At 40.0% G+C, this 21,843-nt stretch overlaps 1 protein-coding gene across 5 annotated transcripts in view; it reads right to left on the reverse strand.

Moving 5' to 3' along the window:
- Nucleotides 1-21,843, reverse strand: part of LOC136856820 (protein bric-a-brac 1) — a 1,345,352-nt gene that overhangs the window by 154,998 nt on the left and 1,168,511 nt on the right. The gene's annotated exons all lie outside the window — the stretch shown is intronic.

Consider the following 21,843-nt stretch of genomic DNA (forward strand, 5'->3'; position numbering starts at 1 on the left):
AGGCCATACGCCACATTTATTACAGCTGAGGTGTCTTGTCTTACCTCAGCACTGTGCCATCCGACCTCATCTGTTTCAGCCTCAACAAAACTCTTTGAACGTAAAATAACTGGCCGGGATGAGTAGCTCAGGTGGCAGAGCCCTGACCTGAGCGCAAGTTGGCAAGTTCAATCCTGGCTCAGTCAGGTGGCATGTAAAGGTACTCAAATACGTCAGCCTCATGTCGGTAGACTTACTGGGACGTAGAAAAAGAACTACAAGACGAAATTTCGGCACCTCGGCGTCTCCGAAAACCATAGAAGATGGCCTAAAGACATAAACAAATTGAAGGATACATATTTTGAAGATTAACGGGTTTTTTCCAAAGGCATGATATGTGTTTCATTTCTACTCATGAAAACTCTAAACAATGATTATGATGTAAGCAACTCTTAAAATAGAATAAGAGAAGGATATAAATAATATCGTAGACCTACTCGTGAACATTGATGCTTCTACTGCACTTAAAGGTACGAATGCGCAAAATTAAAAGGTAAGTAGAAAATTGTATGCAACTACTAAATATACCTTATGAGATTCTGAAAGAAATTTAAACAGATTTCAACGGCTAATAATAACAACGCAAAGAGTTGTTATAAAGAAAATGTACCATATGCACATTTATTATCAGGACACGTAACAAACAAAATATTCATATGTAAGTACCTGTGAAAAATACAGTTGATACAATTACTTTCCTACAATGCGAAGGAAATAAAAACAAATTGTATATCAGCATGTTAACTATATTCCCTCTACTGAAGATTCTGCAGTAACTCCTGACAAACAAATACACTAGCGGAAATGGGAAGTGTTACACCATGAACAGCTTGACCGAATGCCACCAAACTGATACCCCAGTATTTACATGCCTGTAAGATACATCGATTAAAATTTCATCCTCATACGATCTAATTATTAGTACAGGAAAACGCCATTCCTTAAGATGGCGGCTGGTGTGTGTAGGTGATGGCTGTTGGGTGTGTCTAACGTTACTGTCTCTTTTCAAGTAAGAGCATGCCTAGAGGACGTGCACGGGCAGCTTATCGCCATCTTTAGGACTTTGTGAAAGATCGAACCATTGGTATGAGGGATATGGGAGCATCATACAGTACCCACAGATTGCGCAAACATTTGGCTGTAGTGCATTAACTGCAGAACGAGTAGTGACGAGATGGACGCAGGACAACACTGTGGCATGAAGAGCAGGCACGTGTCCTTCCAGAATGACTACACCACGAGAAGATCGCAGGATTCGTCGGCTGGTTCTGACGACAGATGGACAACAACAACTGAAATCCGGGCAGGGCACAGGTTATACGCAGAGTGTCACCACGGACCGTCGGTAACAGATTATTGGAAGCTGGGTTGAGATCTCGAGTTGGCATGCGTTGTTTACCGCTGACACCAAACACAGACAACGGAGACTTGCAAGGTGTAGAGCCAGAGTCAACTGGGACACTGAGTGGCATTCTGTGGTGCTCAGCGATGAGCCTTGCTTCGGTTTGTGGCGGTCAGATCGACGTGAACATGTCCGCAGACGACCCTGGTGAAAGGTCGCAGGAAGCAGCGATTATCGAGGCGCACACCTCTCCAACTCGTGGAACCACTGTGTGAGGAGCAATTGGATTGAAAACAGAACCGATTTGGTACTTGTTGAAGGGAGACTAAATGCTCGCCAGGATGTGGTAAAAATGGTAAACCCTGTTGTCATAGCCTTCATGACGAGGGTACCAAATGGTACATTCTAGCACGATAGTGCTGTAGTTCACACTAGACACGTCTTGAGGAATGTACGGATCCTTGAATAACCTGCCCAGTTCCCTGATTTGTCACCTACAGAGCATGTCTAAGTTGTGATGGGAAGACGCATATGATCATACCAGCTTCCAGCCAGCAATATTCATGAACTGACACAACATGTGTTTCAGGTATGGCAATAAACTGCTCAAGATAAAATGGGGAGGCTGTTTGCTGCCATGCCACACCGAATACAAGAGTGTATTCGTTCCCGTGGGGGTCATACCTCGTAGGCGAAGACCCTAGAATGGCATATACCGTATACAGACTACTCCGAATAGTCCAGGAGTTCGAAGGACAAAACTCTAAATATCAGTATCAGGTTTGCTAGTCAACAAACCTTTATGATGATGATGATGATGATGATGATGATGATGATGGATAGTTCCGAATGGACTGAAAGTTTAATCATTTAATACCTGTTATGTAATGAACATCTCCACAAAGTTTGCTAAATACCGGAGAGAAACTTCCTGGTGTAACACTTTCATTTCTGCTAGTGTATTTTTTTTTTTTACTAGAATGAAGGCCTATGTATAAACAAAAAATATAAATATGGCTACATGCATATATACAAGAAGTAATAATGGGGCACAGAAATTTACACCTCAATAAATGATGATGAAAGTAGTAAATTTCATCTGAACGAAATATTCTGAAAACATTATGAAGACAGTGCTGTTCTGCCTATTTAACTGAAGTGTCATGTAACTGAAATACTTCTTAAATGTAAGCATATATCTGTCAGAAATTCAAGATCATGAACCTGAGGGCAAAACATTCGTTAGTTAGCAAAAATGGCGAAGCTCAATTTGCAATTATATGCAACTCGAATCAATTACATCTACAGCACATTCACAACAACCACCAAAACGAGCTTTGGTCGTGAATATCGTCACTCGGCGTATGCTTCTAAGCTTATTATGCGGGGATGTGTTAGATTGTTTGGCTATGTAGCTGGCCATAGTATACAGTGACTGCAGATACAAGATTGCATCGCGTGCTGTGTGCAAAGTGCAGGAGTTCGAAGGACAAAACTCTAAAAATCAGTATCGGGTATGCAGGTCAACAAAACTATATTAACCTCATTGAAGTGATCCATCCGAGCCAACTACAATTCGAAAGAGCACAAAATTTCAGTTAACATTTTATCAAAACAGTACAGCCAACCAGAAACCTCTAAACAAGCCTTGCAGGGGGAAAAGTGAAGCAAAATTGCATTTCGTTTTCATCATTAACGAATTATGAATTAATTTTCAACTAATTTTCGTTCAGAATCCATCCAACCAGTTACATTTCGCTGTCACTTTTATCTAGTTTGCGGTTACTCAACTGGGAATAGCCGTCCAGGCGTGAAAATCGAAGACCGCCGGTTTAGTTTGCCATTCCCAGACATTTGTGTACCAAAATTGAATAGATTACCAAATTCAATAACTCCCAAATACTTCGTTTGTTTTTAACGGCAATATCTCCGGGACTATCAACGGAAAGTTTTAAGCCTACGAGGCAATAAGAGTTTGAGTAATAAGTGAAAGTATTATGGTATACAATATGTGATAATATCAAGATCGTCAACATGTCTCCAGTCCAGCGACTCTGGAGTGGAAATGAATATGTCTCTTCCATAAACTCCTGTCTTGCCACCAATTCCCCTCCTTTATCGTCTCTCAATGGGAATTTATCTTCCTCGGGTTGTTTTGTACCTATTTTATTTAGCCATTTCTAGGTCAGCATCTTGATCTTATTATCACACTAGTCAAAAAAGACATCTGGTCACGTCTCTAGATGTTTCTAACTATATTGTACGAATGCGTAGTGGGACGGGTATTGAAATATTACTTAAATAGGATGTCCTGTTCACATACCAGAAGGATCCACTGCAATTCGGATGCTACGGGGGTGTCAGTTGAAAAGTGCAAATGTCTCAATTCAAAGTCTGGTTTATGTGGAGTGTAGTGTTTACAAATCATGGCTGATTTTGCGGACTGAGGTAGGCAACGGAGGAAGTAGTAGTTGTCGAATGAAGCCATTAGTGCACTTACAATGCTTCAAGAAGGCTACTCGCAGAAGTACGTAGCCACAATACCAGAGGTAGCCCAAAATACAATTTGATATTTGTTGAAAACTTTCAGGAGACTGGTAGTGTTGCTACATGCCCTCGGACGGGCCATCAAAGGAAAACAACCCCAGGGTAGGATCGTTTTATCCATCTACAAGTTCTCCAAAACCACCAAGTTACGGCACGAGAACTACAGGTGGACCCACAGCAGGCTTCTGGAGTAAGAGTTTGTGACCAACCAGTCAGAAACGGGCTTCACGAGGCCAACTGAAGATCCCAACGACCCACTCAAGTACCTGCATTGGATAGAGCATCGTGGCAGGAGACCGCAGTTTGCTAGAGATCATCCGCACTGGCAGGTAATACACAGGTGTCCTGTGCTGTTCTCGGATGAATCCACTTTCTCGTTGTATCGTTTAGTGGTCATCTGCAAGGCTGGAGAAGACGTGGGGAGCGATTTAATCCGACAGTTGTACAGTCTACCGTTGCTTATGGAGGTGTACCTGTTATGGTGTGGACAGGAATAAACCTTGATACGAAAACAGACCTCTTGATCGTTCACAACGTACCGTGTTCTTAACTGCTCGAAGGTACACTGACGGCTTTTTAGAAGAGTGGGAACATCTGCCTCAACTGAACTTGCGATGCCTTGTCAGAAGCATGAGAAGGCGTTGTGAAGCTCTTATCCTCGCGAGGGATAGCAGTACTTCTTATTTAGACGCTTATTTATCATGTACCCATTTTCCTGTATGACCACGGACCACTTTGTTTATGGCACGTTGTGCAACGACGTTGCATACTGACAATCCTAAGGAAGGCTTTATTTTTAATTCTAAATAGTTGAAAAGAAGAAGGTTTGTTTTCATTTCATATACATGCACATCATAGAGGTATGAACATATAACAAGTGATGGATGGGAGTTAAGGCTCAATGCGCTCTCTTACACTCTCTGTTATTAAAAACCAAAGCGAAGACTTGTTGGTCTCCCTTTGAATATGTTCAGCAATGTTTCAAAATGAGTAACCGGTCTCGCATAGCCCCGAAACTCGTATGGGCAGTGATTACTATTTTAAGGGACAAGAAAATGGTATGAAAATTGTATGATCAGTACATCTTACGAGTTATAAGGGGAAAATCAACCAGGTGCGCGGAATTATTCCTATCGGTATCCAAGGCCATAACAGATATAACAAAGAAACTTTCAATATTTATTAAAACAAAATAGTTCCTCTTACATATAGCACAATAAATAAAAATGATCAACTAGATTCGAAAAATCAATCAAATTGCGAGGCAGATTCTCAGTCCGCCTCCGTAGCGTAACGGTTAGTGTTATTAGCTGCCGTCCTCGGGGGCCCGGGTTCGATTCCCGGTACTGCCAGAAATTTAAAACTGGCAGGAGGGCTGGTATGTGGTAGAAATGGTACATGCAGCTCACCTCCAATGGGGGTGTGCCTGGAAAGAGCTGCACCACCTCGAGATGAGGACACGAGTTCACAGTTCAAATGCTTTCCCTGTAGTATGACATGTTCGACTACCTACATAGTGTAAGAGGGAGACGTACTTTTCCCACGCTAACACAAAAACACACACAGCATTAGCAACGCTACACATTCTTGAGATATTCCATCAACTTTCCTGGCCAGTATGATCCCTAGACTTTCTTCATGATCGACCACATATGAACTAAAGAGAACAAGGCATCACCGATCTGCAGCAGAATTACTTACGATGGCATTCGACACGTTCATTATCTCCATGCATTATCTACATACTAGGTCCGAGAACTTTTTATCCATCCTGTATGTGAATAACAGGCCTTGTATCACATAACAGTGATAAATGATGCCCAATATACAAGATATTACTACTGTATGAGCAATATTAAGCAATATTCTACTCAGGCTGAAAGTGCTTGAAAGTGTTCTTTTTTTCGTGAATGCATTTTCTATAGTTCCAGAAAATGCGAGCTCATAAAATGATAGTACTTCGAAGCAAAAACTTGATCCGCTTTCCAATTGGAAATTTAAGTAGCAGCAGAGCCTGGAGGTTCGACAATAACACATCAAATCGATGCAGGATGTAAAAATATCAAGTATCTATTATACAATCAGCAATTGAATTGTCTCGTTCCCTATACAGTTAGCAAATCTTCTCAGGCGATTTAACTACGCAATCATTTATAAACACTAATCCATGCTCAAAATGGACGAGGATTACGCTGAGCACTGGGACGGCAATACGAGGAACAGATATAGATATTTCAGTATTATGCCGTGACGATACGGTATTTTATATACACCACTGAGGGATCTCGGCTTATTTGACTTCCACTGCTCTTACAGCGATAAGCTCTTCTAATTTATCTCATCGTTTTGCTATTATTGAAGCATGACATCTAGAGCTAAATGGTAGAACAATACTAATCTTTTCGAAAACGAAACTTGCAATTTCAAGTTCAATTTCCTCTCCAGTATTCTTGAGAAACTAAACCATGTAACTGTAGCTGAATATCTCTTTCCTTGGCACAGACAGACAGACAGACAGACAGACAGACAGACAGACAGACAGACAGACAGACAGACAGACAGACAGACAGACAGACAGACAGACAGACAGACAGACAGACAGACAGACAGACAGACAGACAGACAGACAGACATTGACGTCAATCAAGTTAGTTCCTTAGTCCGTTTTCTCAATCACTGTTCACGATTTTGTATGCCCTAGGATGCGCTCAACAACTGTCGTACCAACATCGACATGCTAACCAAACATCAACTGCACCGTGTCTACTTACAGTAATACATAATATTAGAAATGAAGGCTGAAAGGAATCAGAAAGTTTTAGGTACATGAGAGGTATCCTTAATAAGGAACGTGCTTTTTAAGCTTCTCACACTCCCGTTGTAAAGATTGTTACAACTGATCACCTTAAAAAAATAGCAAAGCAATTATCTTTACCTAAAATTAGTTTATATTTTAACATAAATCCGTACTGAATAACACAAACATACTTAAGTACACCCCCAAGCAATGAGCATGCTTTTCAGTTCTCTATCCAAGCCTTTTCTGTGTACAGTTAGTCATAATTCGATAAATCGGAAGAAGAATATTTGCTTATAATTCTGCAATGCATATGGGCGCCCCACAAGTTCTAAACGAATTACTGAGTACCCTTAGAATAACATTCTGAAAGCACCTGGTAAAGCAAATTACCATCACCGCAGAAAGCAAATAACAAAGTCACATGGGTAAGTTCTAAGAATTTCAAACGTACCATCTTATAGACAGAAAAAAATCAAGATATTTCCGAAGATGCAATACATCACCAAAGAACCTCCATATTAAAATTTCACATTCCGTAGCGAATTTTCATTAAAATATTTGTTATTAAGACTATTAGAAGTAATAACATTCAATATCAATACAATACGTAGGCAATTCTAAAATTCCTTTTCGCATCTTATTAATTTACGTATAGACCTATCACATTTAAACTCTGCGAGTAAGAATCACACTTTGTCTCCAGCAAAACACATATTGTGTATCCGCAATTTTTCACGGATCTTGTTACAAATGAAGGATCTGAAGTGATGAAGATCTGATTATGTAACCAAACAAAACTTAACTTACATCCATTATCATTCTGTTGTTTTGATTGTAACCTGTAACAGTCTTGGGTGTATCTTTCTCGTAAGATTTTCCTAATGATCTTCCCCTCTTATTATTCTGATTTCTTCAAATTTTTATTTTCTGTGAAGTGCCAGTGTTTCACTTGCGTAAAGGACTGTTGGTTTTAGAACTCTGTTGTAATGCCGAATTTGTGTATGTCTTGACATGGATTTTTTGTTGTAGATGTTTAGGACTAACCCTAATGCTTTTTAATTTATTATTCTTATTCTTCTTCTTCTTCTTATTATTATTATTATTACCTAACAAATCCACAAAGTCTTTGATCAGCAAAGAATCTGCAGAAAATTACTGGTTTGAAAGAATGGTTTAAAATGTATAGTTTTCATATAACGCACGATAGTTAGCAGTGCTAGTTTCAGCTCCTTACCTGATTGGTTAAGACGGATGCCTTCGGTTCAGAGGGTCGCGGGTTCGATTCCCGGACGAGTCGAGAATTTTAACCTCGTTTGGTTAATTTATCTGGCTCAACGATTGGATGTTTATGTTCGTCTTAATATAATTCTCTTCATTCACACACATCACACTACCAACCACCACACAAACACGTAATGGTGAATATATCCCTCCACATAGGATTGGCGTCAGAAAGGGTATCCGGCCGTAAAACCAGGTCATATCCACATGTGCCATTCAGATTGCACTCGCGACCCCACCAGATGGCGGGAAAAAGGCGTTAGCAAAAAGAAAAGAAGAGGAAGCTAACAGTACTAAATTCTTCATTCATATGTAAAAGTTGGGAAATACATCAAATTAATATGCCCAGCTATTCGACATAGATCACACCTGCGACCCCACTAAAACGTGCGTAAAGCAGGGGAAGGATAACCACATCAGTAAAAGTTAGTTACACTGCTAGTAAACAGCGCCCTACTTCAGGATCTGAGCAGACGTTTCAGTATCACCGATTCATTTTTGTGAAATTCTAAGGAATATTTCAGGCACTTATATTCAAAGAAAAAAAGCGATAGTGTGGAGCAGACTGTTCGACTCACTCAATGATGTATATTTTATTGTTTAATTTCATGATTCAAATGTAAATGTGGTGACGGCCCGTTCGCGTGATGTGAGGAGGGGCAGACCTTTCTGGAGCCCGAGGTGAATCAGCGCCACGTTTTAAAATTAGCCTGCCGCACCGCGCCGTTGTGTTGTGAAGGTGAGTGAGGTGGCCATGAATCAACCACAAGCCGCCCGCTGAGCCACTGAGGTGCATTGGCACGATAAACACAACTAGCCAGCCGCAATTTTAATTACTGTAATGTGTCGCTTTGGCACCACCCATAACGTTGACTAGAACATTTGAAAGTAAGTTTGAACCGGAGGCCTTGTATATACGTACAATTCCAAAATATTTTTAATTCACCAATGAAATACACCTCGTCCGCAAGAGTATTCCTTTCTTCTCACAGTAAATAATAATAATAATAATAATAATAATAATAATAATAATAATTTGGGGATATTAGGTCGTGTAATATTAAATACCAGCGACCAGGATCGTCTTCAGAGCAACAACAAAGCAAAATGGCTACTGTCACTCCAGATTCAAGACAGAGAGACCCTGTTAGAAATATAGTTCATTCCAGGGCCTCCAGAGTGACGGAGATAGATGTTGACGAGTTAACTATGGAGGGTAGCCATGATCTACTCAGTATATAGCCGTCACCTTTGTTGAAATTATTCGGGCGTTTGGCAATTTCTATCGCCTCACGAATGATTCTGGGAATAAAATGTTTCTCTTTACAAATGACAGAAGTTGCATCAAAAATTATGTATTTGATGGTCATTATGTATGGCATGTTCTGCCACAGCAGACTTCTCTGGCTGGCAAAGACGTAAGTGCCTGGGATGTTTTTTAACCTTTGTTGCTACTTTCCTTTGGCCAACATAAACCGATCCACAGGAGCAAGGAATCATATATATTCCAGTGCAGTTTAAACCAATAGGATCTTCGACAGATCACAAACAATTGCCTATGATGATATTAGGCTTAAAAATGGTCTTGATGTTGTGCTTTTTAAGGATATTGCCAATCCTATCCGTGACAGATTGTACGTATGGCAAGAAGTCCAGACTCAAAGGACGAGAATCACGTGACAATCTGTCTTTTGGCTTAGGACTTCGTCAATCTGTTTCCTTCAATAGGCTCCGTGCGCTGCCGGGAAAAATGCACCGCTACGCTGCGAGTGGCGAACATTGTAAGTTAATGCGATCACCGCGCACATATATCTGTCGTTTCACAGCGTGTTGCTATGGCCGACTAAATAATAACAGTGGGATTTCAGAGTGTTTTATGCAACAACAATCGGCCAAATTATTCCAAACTTCAAGAAAGTGGTCATGTATTAAATTTACAAGAAAAACTGTTCGCAGGAAATAGCAACAGAGCGAATAACTGCAAAGATGATAAGAGAAAAACGTTGGTTCACTAGAGAGAGTACCATTTCACGATAAAGGCAACATAGTAATTTATGTATTATTTGTGATGATAACGAGGTTAATTTTCATGTACACATTCAATAATGCTGTCTTCAGAAAAATATATTTGGCCTATCTCTAATACGATATCATGTTAGCGTAGGTTAAAGTTGAGAGGGAGACCTTGGTAAAATAATAAAAATGTTTCCATGAAATGCAAGCATATTTCTGCTGTTATTTATACAGTTTACTCAGAACATGTCACCTCGTGTACCGATCAACCCTGTGAATTGTCTGGACCTCGCATCTAAAAAGCGCGGAAAGAGAAATACAACAAGGAGAAGAGCTTATAGAGGAACTTTTTCCGATAAAAAGGCACAGGTTTGATGTTGGACCAGTTGAAATTATCAGAATATCTTAACTTTGCCAATAAATTATTGTATCTGTATTTATAATATGATCGCGACCACCTCTGTAATATAACGGTTAGCGCTACTAGTTTCCTTCGTCGGGAGCCCCGGTTTGATTCCCGATACAGACAGAAATTTAAGATTGACATGAGCAGCTCATGTTCATTAGGGGTTGCTTGAAAAGAGTTGCACCACCTCGGGACGAGAACAGAACTTTACATATGTAAAATGCGGTATTTCTGTGAGCTATTGATATTGTGTAATGGAGGCCAATTTCTATAATTACAGTATATTTGTCCACTGCCTTTTTAAATCCATTTCGTGAGGTTGTGACAGAATACTCTAAAATTCCACATTGTGATCTGTAGTACGGTATATTATTATTATTATTATTATTATTATTATTATTATTTATTTTGCACACTTTCGTGGTAATGATATTCAAGCAATTGTACAGATTTTAGGAAATCAAAGCAGAATAAATCTCAATGTAAACTACAGTTCTACGTAGAATTTGAACCCATAAATTTCCGTACAGTTCCACTCGTGGCAATGACCACCGTCTTCTGCATGGTCTTGTAGATGTTGGTGTTGACATCCAACTTCTTCAATAATTTGTTTGTAGTTGTTAACCTTTGCATTGTGTTAAGAGTAGCTGTGTAGTCTATTAAATACTGTAAATGTACAAATCCGGAATCACTTCCTGCGATTTACTGCTAAGATCCACCGTATTTTCAAATCCATTTCGTGAGGTCGTGAATGAAAGCTCTGTATTACTGCACCTATTAATGCAGCCAAGAACAAGCACATCATTCTCTCGTAACGTTGTGACATTAAAAAATTATCATCTGAAGACAGCACTGGAAAATAATTGAATAAATGCATGTAAACGTCACACACATTCCAGCTTCTTATGGCGAGCTGTCGATGAAGATGACTCTAAGTAGTTCTCGTAGTATTCACCCGCAGCAGCACAGTGCTATACGCACGAAGCCTATAGCCATTGCTCAGAAATGTTCTGATTAGGAACTCAAGTTCGCCGTTTAATTTATCGTGAGGCGATAGAAATTGCTAAACGCCCGAATAATTTCAACAAAGGTGATGGCTATATACTAAGTAGATCATAGCTACCCTCGATAGTTAACTCGTCAACATCTTTCTCCGTGACTCTGGAGGCCCTGGAATGAACTATATTTCTAACAGCGTCTCTCTATCTTGAGTCTGGTTACTATGGAGTAACAGTAGCCATTTTGCTATGTTGTTGCTCTGAAGACGATCCTGGTCGCAGGATCGAAACGCGTCAGCTGGTATTTAATATTACACGACCTAATGTCCCCAAATCATTATCATAATGTAATTTAGTGGTCGTGAAAGTCTACGTATTAATAATAATAATAATAATAATAATAATAATAATAATAATAATAATAATAATAATTGTTCCATTCAATCTAATGTAAACAGAAGTGTTATGGTATTGTAAATACTGAAATTACTTGTGAATTTGCATAAGATTATGTTGAAATTATTACGTTACATTACTAGGAATGATTTTCTTTTAAATTTTGCGTGAATTTCTGAGTGACTGCGTTATAATTATATTGCGCAAAATGTAGGGGAATAATTTTACGTTATTTCCGCAAATTTCGTATGCATTTCTATGCGATTACTTTTATTTATTACGTTGCACAAATAAGCAAATTATTATTATTATTATTAATAATAATAATAATAATAATAATAATGTCACTGGCTTTACGTTCCACCAACTACTTTTACGGTTTTCGGAGACATCAAGGTATCGGAATTTAGTCCTGCAGGAGTTCTTTTACGTGCCAGTAAATCCACCGTCACAAGGCTGACGTATCTGAGCACCTTCAAATACCACCAAGCTAAGCCAGGATAGAACCTGCCAAGTTGGGATCAGGCCAGCGCCTCAACCGTCTGAGCCACTCAGACCGGCAAGGCAAATTGAACTGACATGTATTTTTGTTTCTTGTTGTAACATTTGTTCTTCTTTCGTCATCATGAAATTCCTTGTTTTAATACGAGTAAAATCTAATGAAATATTTTGTTTTCATGTAATTGTTGTTGTTTGTAAGTCATTTATGTTTTATCTTAATTTCGCTGTTATACAACCGAAGGCAAGTATTGCCACTAGAATCTCCCAATTATAATGCATTTGTTAATAAATAAAAAGCAATGACAAACAAGAACGTTCAACGTTTGAAGCTCAATGAATATCTAAAATAACCGAAATATTTAAAAAATCGAATTATTCATTTACTGTAACAGTAAATACACAGTCAATCCATAACCTCAAACTATGCTTACACACACTAATTAAGCCAAATTACTGGATGTACTGTTCTTAACCCTGCATTTTTATACACAAATATGCTGCTGTATATAGCACAAATTAACACAATTATAAAGAAGGAATGAACACAATAAAAGAAGACGTGGTGACTGTATCGATACCAGTATACAATGTACGCGTGACAAACCTGAAACATAAGTTTTCTGGTAAAAGATTTTTCAAGTTGGTGAACGTCGACGTCTGACTGAGTAAGAGTTACTCAATTACAATTACTAACATTACTTTTTCAACAAATAATCAGTAAAACTACAATTACTTCACAGAACGCGAGTCTTTCGGAAATCAATAACTTCGTTTTCCTGAAATGATACCTAAGTTTGCAAGGACAAATTGATTACTCCATTTTGTGTTTTTCAGCATAGAAACCAAGTGGCTATCGTTACTGTGTGAGAACTTTCAGATTGATTGCTCCCAAGCAAAGTTTGCATGTCACATTCGTATTTTAATTATTTCAGGGCCAATTCATTTATCCAAACAGGGGAATGGAAATTCCTTTACCCCTTCGCCATCACATGTATATTCTGGTTCTATTTTCGACCACGTAATTCGCGATTATCAAAGTCTCAACCATTAATCACAAGCTGCGAGTAAATGAAGGCATGTACATCGTATTCCTGGCTTTAGACGCCTTGCGAGTGCTGGAGCTCTAAAGTTGCCAAATCCTCCACGGAATGTATATCGATTACCAGAACGTAACGATTATAATTTCATTTCAAGAAACAAATTACGAATAAATATTAAGTTTTGTGAAAGGTTACGAGTACAGTAAAAATCACTGACAAAAGTAATCGTTACAAGTAATTCGATTACTTTTACTCAATTACTTCCCAACTCTGGTGCAGAGTCCGATAAACTTCGCATGTGCATGCAAGCTGAACGTATGTTAACATGCATACACAGAAAGAAAAGCGGAAGCCTAGGCTCTGGTACGACGAGAGCTAATGAAGGCCTGCATCACAGTCACTAGTTATCTATCTCCAATTCGTGAGCCTCATTGTTACTCCTTCCTTGAATGACTGAAGGAATAGGAAACATGCTTGCTCCTTACGCAAAATACAAAAATTTGTCTCTAAATACAAAACGAAGTTGAATAATATGGTCATCTCATTTACTTCGCATAATTGAGTTCAGCACAATCTCAAAATAAATGAACTCCAGCAACAATATTATAACGGTCAGTCTTTCAAATAAACTTAACAGATTGTTTACAGTTAAAATGTTTCAGTTCTTTCTCTGAAATGCTATGATTCTCAGGTGTGATAGACCTGTAACTGTTACCGAGACAGTACGAGTATATGCGTGATAGAAGAGTTTGTCCGTAAAATAGAGCACCTTGATTAACAGGAAACCAGGGACATAATGAAAATACATTTAAGACGACAATTCCCCACAAAAGATACAAGGAAAATATGTACCGAGTTTATTCTCAACATAGGGATTCACTGCAGAAAAGCACTGCATAACTGTCAGATTTCGTCATGTAAGGTTAGGGTTCGATTCAAGGCTTGTTTAAGGATTTTAATCCTGAACTGAGGGCTAGAACGGGTTTCACTGAGTCTTGTGAAGTCAAATGAGGAGTTACCTGACATGACGAACAGCGGATCCAGTTAGGAAAGTCTTCGCAGCTGAGGAAGTTATCTCGCTGACCATATGGCTAGGCAGCAACTGTCTTGACTGGACAAAAATCTTAGTAAGTTTGTAGACGTTCAGCTTTTCAATATACTGTACTTACTTCACTGAAATTGAAAAAACGAGATCTCAAATGAGCTAGTATGTGAGACTGCAATATCATATTTCGTCACCTTATTGTAAAGGTGATTTCATAAATTCTGCGCCGCCATCACTTCTACATCGTTTCTGTTGAATACTAGCGAGCTCCTTGACTTGACTCTTAACCAGAAAGTGACTGACAAGAGTTTGTTGCTATCTCTTCTTCCATATTTTCCAATTTGCTCAGGAGTGTTAATTGAAATTAAATACACAGATAACATTATTATAATACAATGCAACACAGATTCCATTCAACCATGTCACATTTTATTCCTACAAGATAACGAGAAAAATGACCAGCCACACGAGTAGAACATTCTAAATTGCTGTTTTGTAAGGGTAAATGAGCCTCTCAAATCTATTTGCTTCACACCTGTAAGCATTGCACTATATATATCCTTCAAATTCTAATTATCTCTGAACCAGCGCTCCTCTGAACTGAAAGCGATCGAAAATAAACGATCTGATCCGTTCAACCTACAATACATCACAGAAGGCTAGTAAACAAATCAATATCAGTGCCGGAACAAAAAAATAATGCCACTGTGTTTTCCACTTATTAGGCCCCCTCCAGGGGGTCCAATGGACAGGGGTCGATAACCTCAAGTTAGGACTCCCCCTTTAAACCAGCCAGGCTAGGTCACGTGGTCCGCCTGATAGCCAATAACATGCAGCCGCTCCCGAGGCCGCACCGTAATTACGATAATATCCAGTAATTACAAACGACAGTAAAATACATAATACAGGAGGAGACGTCGGATATGTAACGAGCAAGAGGCACAGAGAGAGAGAGAAAGAGAGAAGGGAATAGCGAGGGAGAAGAGAGCGAAACCTATTTCTTGTCTTACCAGTGCGCGCGCATGGGTCTCTAGCAGCTACTGCAGCGCTACGAACTGCAGCAAGACGAACCTCTGCTTCCTTGCACCAACATCTCGCCTCAGGCTGTGCTCCCCCATTCAATCGCCAGCCACTTGTTTCAGTGTAGGGGTAGCCGAACAATAGACCGGGAAGCAGGAAGTAAAAAGAGTAAACAACGAAGACAACGTCGTCGGGGAGAACCGAATCAATTGACTAGTAGTTTCGTTCCCTTATGCAGAATCATGTGTATGTCTGTCACAGCAACAGTGCATCTTTTAATAGGAACACCTTGATTATAAAGATAATTTATCTGCTTTTAGAGACGCGAGCACCGGCTGTAAGGCTGTACAATCCCTCGCTTGTAAAGAAACATGGCAGGTTCGATCCCGGCTCAGTCCAATGATAGTTGAAGGTGCTTAAATATGCGAGCCTCATGTCAGTAGATTAAGTGACATGTAAAAGTACTCCTGTAAGACGAAATTCCGGCACCTCAGCGTCTCCGAAAATCGTAAAAGTAATTATAGGGACGGGGAACCAATAACATTAAAATTACTGAAAACGACAGGTCGGTTGCACATCATTAGACGCCACGGGGCGAAGTATGACGTTGATTCTTCCGTACAAGAGAGACAGAGGGTATCTTTTCCTTTTGCTAGGGACTGTATTGCACGACTGTAATTGCAATTATTTTGGTGCTCGAATCCGAACAGGTGTCCTGAGATTTGCATAAAATCCCACCCAGCATTTTTACCAAGGATACCCATTGTATGGCTAGGATTCGAAGTACCGTACTATAATTTAGAGATAGTTTCGTGAAAAAGTACGAATTAAATCTATGGCAGATACTTTGAAAGGTATAGTTGTAAAGTAGTGACGTAATTCTTATAGTTTGCGTCAAAGAAAATTAAACCATTTAAAATGACAATCAACCAAGCGCCTAATATGAAAACCAATCCAATAAATTCTTCGTGGCATCTAGACTTAACCTGTTCTGCAGATGTAGGTTGTTAATCGCTTTACAGAATGTAAGAAATTAAATTCAGTACAGTGGGAATCCCTGTGCTTACAGACGCATTTGCTGTCACGGTGCAATAGAACAGCTAGGAATGTTTGGCTCAGTAAGGAAATGGGCTCTGAGTCTCTCAGCAAACTGCATGCATGTCTGACATTATTCAATATTGCTCGGCGAACGAGGAGGGCAAGGGCGAGAGCAAGCCGGAGAGATATAAGCCGCAATTATATCAACCCATCAATCGTACCGCTTCTCCCTCGCCTAACTCTGCGAAAGTAAACGGCGCATGTTAACTGTAGAGCATAAGTTTAAACAAAGAGAACACTACACGAGTCCAGTAACAGGCGATTTGATCAAAGTACGGTACCAAACTTCATATACTGTATAACAGTAAATAACAATGCAGAGTAAAGTTAATTTGGGAAGTAGATATATGCAGAGAACCGACTGCAAATGTTAATACGAGTAATCGATACATCTACCCTCCACTAACAGCCATAACTATAATAAGATTAAATCAACTGGCGATATGGCTAAAACCATCGGAACCAAATATGCCTCACATCGAACAGGTACAGAATTTGCAGCAACAGGAAGCTAGCTTGCCACAGAAAAAAATGACACGTGCAATCCATATCCTCAGCAGAGACATTAAGACGTTCCCTATATTATTATTATTATTATTATTATTATTATTATTATTATTATTTATTTGAGTAGAAGCCGAATATGGACATAAGAAGAAAGCCGAAATATTAAACTGCCTTATTCACACATTACAAAAGGCGTGCTACACTTCCCTCTCTGTTTTTTTTTTATCGCACTGATACAAGTAAGGTGTGCTAACCCGACGACCAAAATATTATCATCGAAGACACGGGACCAATATACTGTATAATATTTACGTGGAATCTGAATCATTACAGCGAGACTTTCTATAATAAAAAATTCGCATGTGTTGATTAAGATCCGAAATTGCAGCTACCTTTATGAGGAGCTGAGGAAGAAGAATTAGTCTGAAAAAAATACGAATATAGTTCAGAAAACCTGACACGGATTAGGCCTACATGTAATTCTCCTAATCTTTATATCCCTGTCGATGAGGGTGGTATAACAACATCCACGGTATTCCCTGCCTGTCGTAACAGGAGACTCCGACTTCTCCTGGTTAACTCTTGTTCTTATCTGATCTCGACGGTGTTAGGTTTCCCAGGCCTAGGGAGTCTTTCACGCCCTTCTTGACCCTTGTCTCTATTTGGCCGATACCTGTTCTCGACCACAGAGAGGCAGCACTAGTCACACTTGCATTTCGACCGATATGAGAACGTGGCAGGTGGCACCCTCTTGACTCAGTGGGAAGGGAATCGCTCAAAGCAAACGGGAAAACAAAATACAGTAAAGGAAGCCATCAATTGTTCCCACCAGGTCTTCTAATACTCCCAACTTGCCTATTCCATAGCCACATTTGTAAATCGGTGAAGTATCAAAATTATACGTTTTATGTTGTCAAAATAAAGACATGGTATTGTGATTTTCTTTAATTATAAAATGCATAGTTTATAAATTTCATTATAACAAAATAACATGTTATTTTGCATTACGACGTTGCTGGTTTTATTTCAATGATTTTGGTAACATTGAGAAGTTCTTATTTTTTGCGCACTACACACCAAGTGTTTCTGAGTTCGTGTCATTGCAGGTGTTATTGTGTGCTTAATTAGCTTTGTATGAGGAGTGTATATATGTGTTAGGGTTGTTTGCATGTTTTTTTCATTGTGGAAAACTCAGTGGAGAGCCTCTTGAAAACCGCATATGTTTCAATATCTCTATTTTTTGGAGGGGGATGGTTACAGCACACAACTGATTTTCTGCACCAGCCGCCACTGCTTATACGGCCTCTCATTTACATCCTTACTCCACCCCTAAATGCTGCCATAACCATATGAAGAGATATGCTTTATTTTCAACGTCATTAATGCGATTACTCCAACGAACATCGTTCCACTAAGCGAGTTGGCCATACGGTTAGGGGCGCGCAGCTGTAAGCTTGCATTCGGGAGATAGCGGGTTCGAATCCCAGCGTCGGCAGCCCTGAAGACGGTTTTCTGAGGTTTCCCATTTTCACACCAGACAAATGTTGCGGCTGTACCTTAATTAAGTCCACGGGCACTACCTTCCCTGTCCTAGCCCTTCCCCATCCCTCCGTCGCCGAAAACATTCGATGTGTTAGTACAACATTAAACAAATAGCAAACAGTGATTTTCAGTAGGAAAGGAAGTCGTCCTTGCCGGGCTGAATAGCTACGACGGTTGAGGCGCTGGCCTTCTGAACCCAACTTGGCAGGTTCGATCCTAGCTCAGTCCGGTGGTATTTTAAGGTGCTCAAATACGTCAACCTCGCGTCGGTAGATTTACTGGCATGTAAAAGAACTGCGGGACTAAATTCCGGCACCTCGGCGTCTCCGAAAACCGTAAAAGTAGTTAGTGGGACGTAAAGACCTCCGTTGTTTTATTTCATCGCATTTAGAATATAAAAATACAGTGACCTTGCTCCGAACAATCTTTATGCATTACGGGAGCCTCTGCAATGGTCATGGAACAGTATGACTTCCCACGCTTCCTATATCTTGTGGAGCCCAGGTAACGACGCCGCACTCCCATCGTCATCAGGGTGAAAGGGGATGTTGCATGCATCTAGCCAGTTATCTCTGATTTAATTGCTCATCAGTGCATAAAGAAATGTCAAATAGCTGCCACAGTGGATCAGGGGTAGGGTGTGCAACCAATATTCCCGCTATCAGGGAGGACGACTAACCAACTGTGCCGCGAAGTGTGTGATGTGAAAGGTGCGCAAAAGCATAACACAAACTAATGCGGGGATTTACAAGGAGGGAAATATTGTGAAAGGAAAAGAAAAATGCACAACGACAAAGCCACACAACAATAGGAAATACGGTCAGTGTGTGAAGATGATGATTGATTGACTGATTGATTTAATGTGGCCTCCGGAGAGGCGCGGTGCAGGTCTTTGTAACTGAAACCTGTGGGCCACCTGCGCTTTTGCATGTACGGTGGTAATAAATAATAATATTATTATTGGCTTTACGTCCCACTAACCACTTTGACGGTTTACGGAGATGCCGAGGTGCCGGAATATAGTCCCGTACGAGTTCTTTTACGTGCCAGTAAATCTGCCGACACGAGGCTGGCGTATTTCAACAAGGTAACGGCGTAAAGAGAGGGTGAAACTCGATGTCGGCACATAGCCTACCCCCGTCGAATAACACCAAGGAGTCTGCTCAAGGCTTAATGTTCTCCATCCGGCGGACGGATCACCATCAACAGCGTCATATACTCTCACTCTATATGAACACTGCGGAGAGGTTTGGGGCTAAACCCAGGCTTCTGGTTCGCAATCTAATGATTATAAATTGTATAAGTTACTACCACCTTTCCTACCTTGGCGGCCAACAGTTTGATGGTTAAATATTTTTTCCACCACGGGACTCCAACCGGATAACTATGATGTTAGACCTTAAAGACTTCACGCGTTTGGCCACCAGGCGGGCTTCCATGATGATGATGTTGACAGGGAACTTAATAAAGCTTTAATATAAAGTCATCTAAAACTGATTATGAACTCTTAATAAACCATTCACAAAATGACCAGAAGTGAGATTGTAACCCATTTATCTCATCGGTTGATTTCTTTCTTTTTTCCCTTTGCTAAGTACATATTATTAACGTCGCGCTAACTCACGGAAGTTTTCGGCAACCATGGCCTTAATTCACTAACTCACAGATATTTTCGGCGACATGAAATTAAATGTCGTATGGCTTTTAGTGCCAGGATATCCCAGGACGGGTTCGGTTCGCCAGTTGCAGCTCTTTCTATTTGACTCCCGTAGGCGACCTGCGCGTCGTGATGAGGATGAAATGATGATGAAGACAACACATACACCCAGCCCCCGTGCCGTAGGAATTAACCAATTAAGGTTAAAATCTCCGACCCGGCCGGGAATCGAACCCGGGACCCTCTCAATCGAAGGCTAGTACACGCTGACCGATTAGCCAACGAGTCGGACATTTTCGGCGACGATGGGACAGGAAATGACGTGGTCTGGAAACATGAAGGCCATGATTTTAATTAAGAAGTAGTCCCAGTATTTGCTTAATATGATCGAATCCACCATCTACCGAATGGAAGGTTACTTGAATCGAATAGCCAACTCATCTGGTATTTCCAGCTGACATCATGAGGTCGACTGCACCCGCGCCAACCATAATTCATGTGACTTGTTTCTTATTAAGTTTTCGTTCTCCGTAAGTTAACGACATTCTACACAGCAGAACCAGGAATGGAATCCGAAATAACCAGGCAGGAAGCTACGCGCTCTCGACGGTCGTGATGGATATGTACTGTAAGTACATTTTACAGCGCTTTTTTTAGACGAATTATATCACTAAGAAGCCCGTGGTAAGTGTACCAACTACCAATGCAAGATACAAAGAATGGAATGACTCACTTTATCTCTCTCTCTCTCTCTCTCTCACACACACACACACACACACACACACAAAGTGCATCAATATAGTTATTTAATTAAATAATTATTTCGATCATCACCACTGATCTGAACTTAGGGCTGGAATCCTGATGAGTCATTTGTAAAGAGAAATACTGACAATAACTTATTAAATTGGAAGGAATATATTTCAATGAGACTATGGATATTAAGTTACTAGTTTACATGGGGATATACAAGATATGAAGTTATCAATGAACAGGTCCTCTACATCCAATGCCCGAGAGGAAAATTTTCGTTCTCTCTCTTTCCGACACGCGAGAACAAAATGTTAGCGCCGTATAAAACTTAACACGGGCCTGTTAATGTGGCGCGCTTTGTTGACAATACTCTAAATACTAATAAATTCCCGTTTAAACTCCAGGTGGCAAACTGCATTATCCAGGTGATTATAGAGTTACGCTCGCGGTAACAGGGGGGCCGCGGGCCGCTTCACACCCGCGAGCAAGCGGCGCGCGAACTGAGAGAGGCGCCAATGATGTTCAATCACTGATAATTTCAACTCGTATTTTAACCTATTATAATACTATTACAGCAAGACCTTCTAGTTGTCCATGGTATAGCGGTAATTTCAGAAATAGTATGAAACTGGAAACAAACTAACAATCATACAGAAATATAAATCTGGAGAGTAGATAAATCATGCAGAGATTAGAGAAACTATCAATTTCTTAAAGCTCAAATGAAGTAGTCTCATGATTTTAGAGAAACTGGCAAACATAACCATTACTATTGTCACAGGTGAGGTGTTTTACAATTTACATTAAACTGTAAATATAGACTACTATTTGTAATAATACAAAACATAAGTATGCACG

Source organism: Anabrus simplex, chromosome 1, assembly GCF_040414725.1.
Source record: "Anabrus simplex isolate iqAnaSimp1 chromosome 1, ASM4041472v1, whole genome shotgun sequence".
Classification (NCBI taxonomy): domain Eukaryota; kingdom Metazoa; phylum Arthropoda; class Insecta; order Orthoptera; family Tettigoniidae; genus Anabrus; species Anabrus simplex.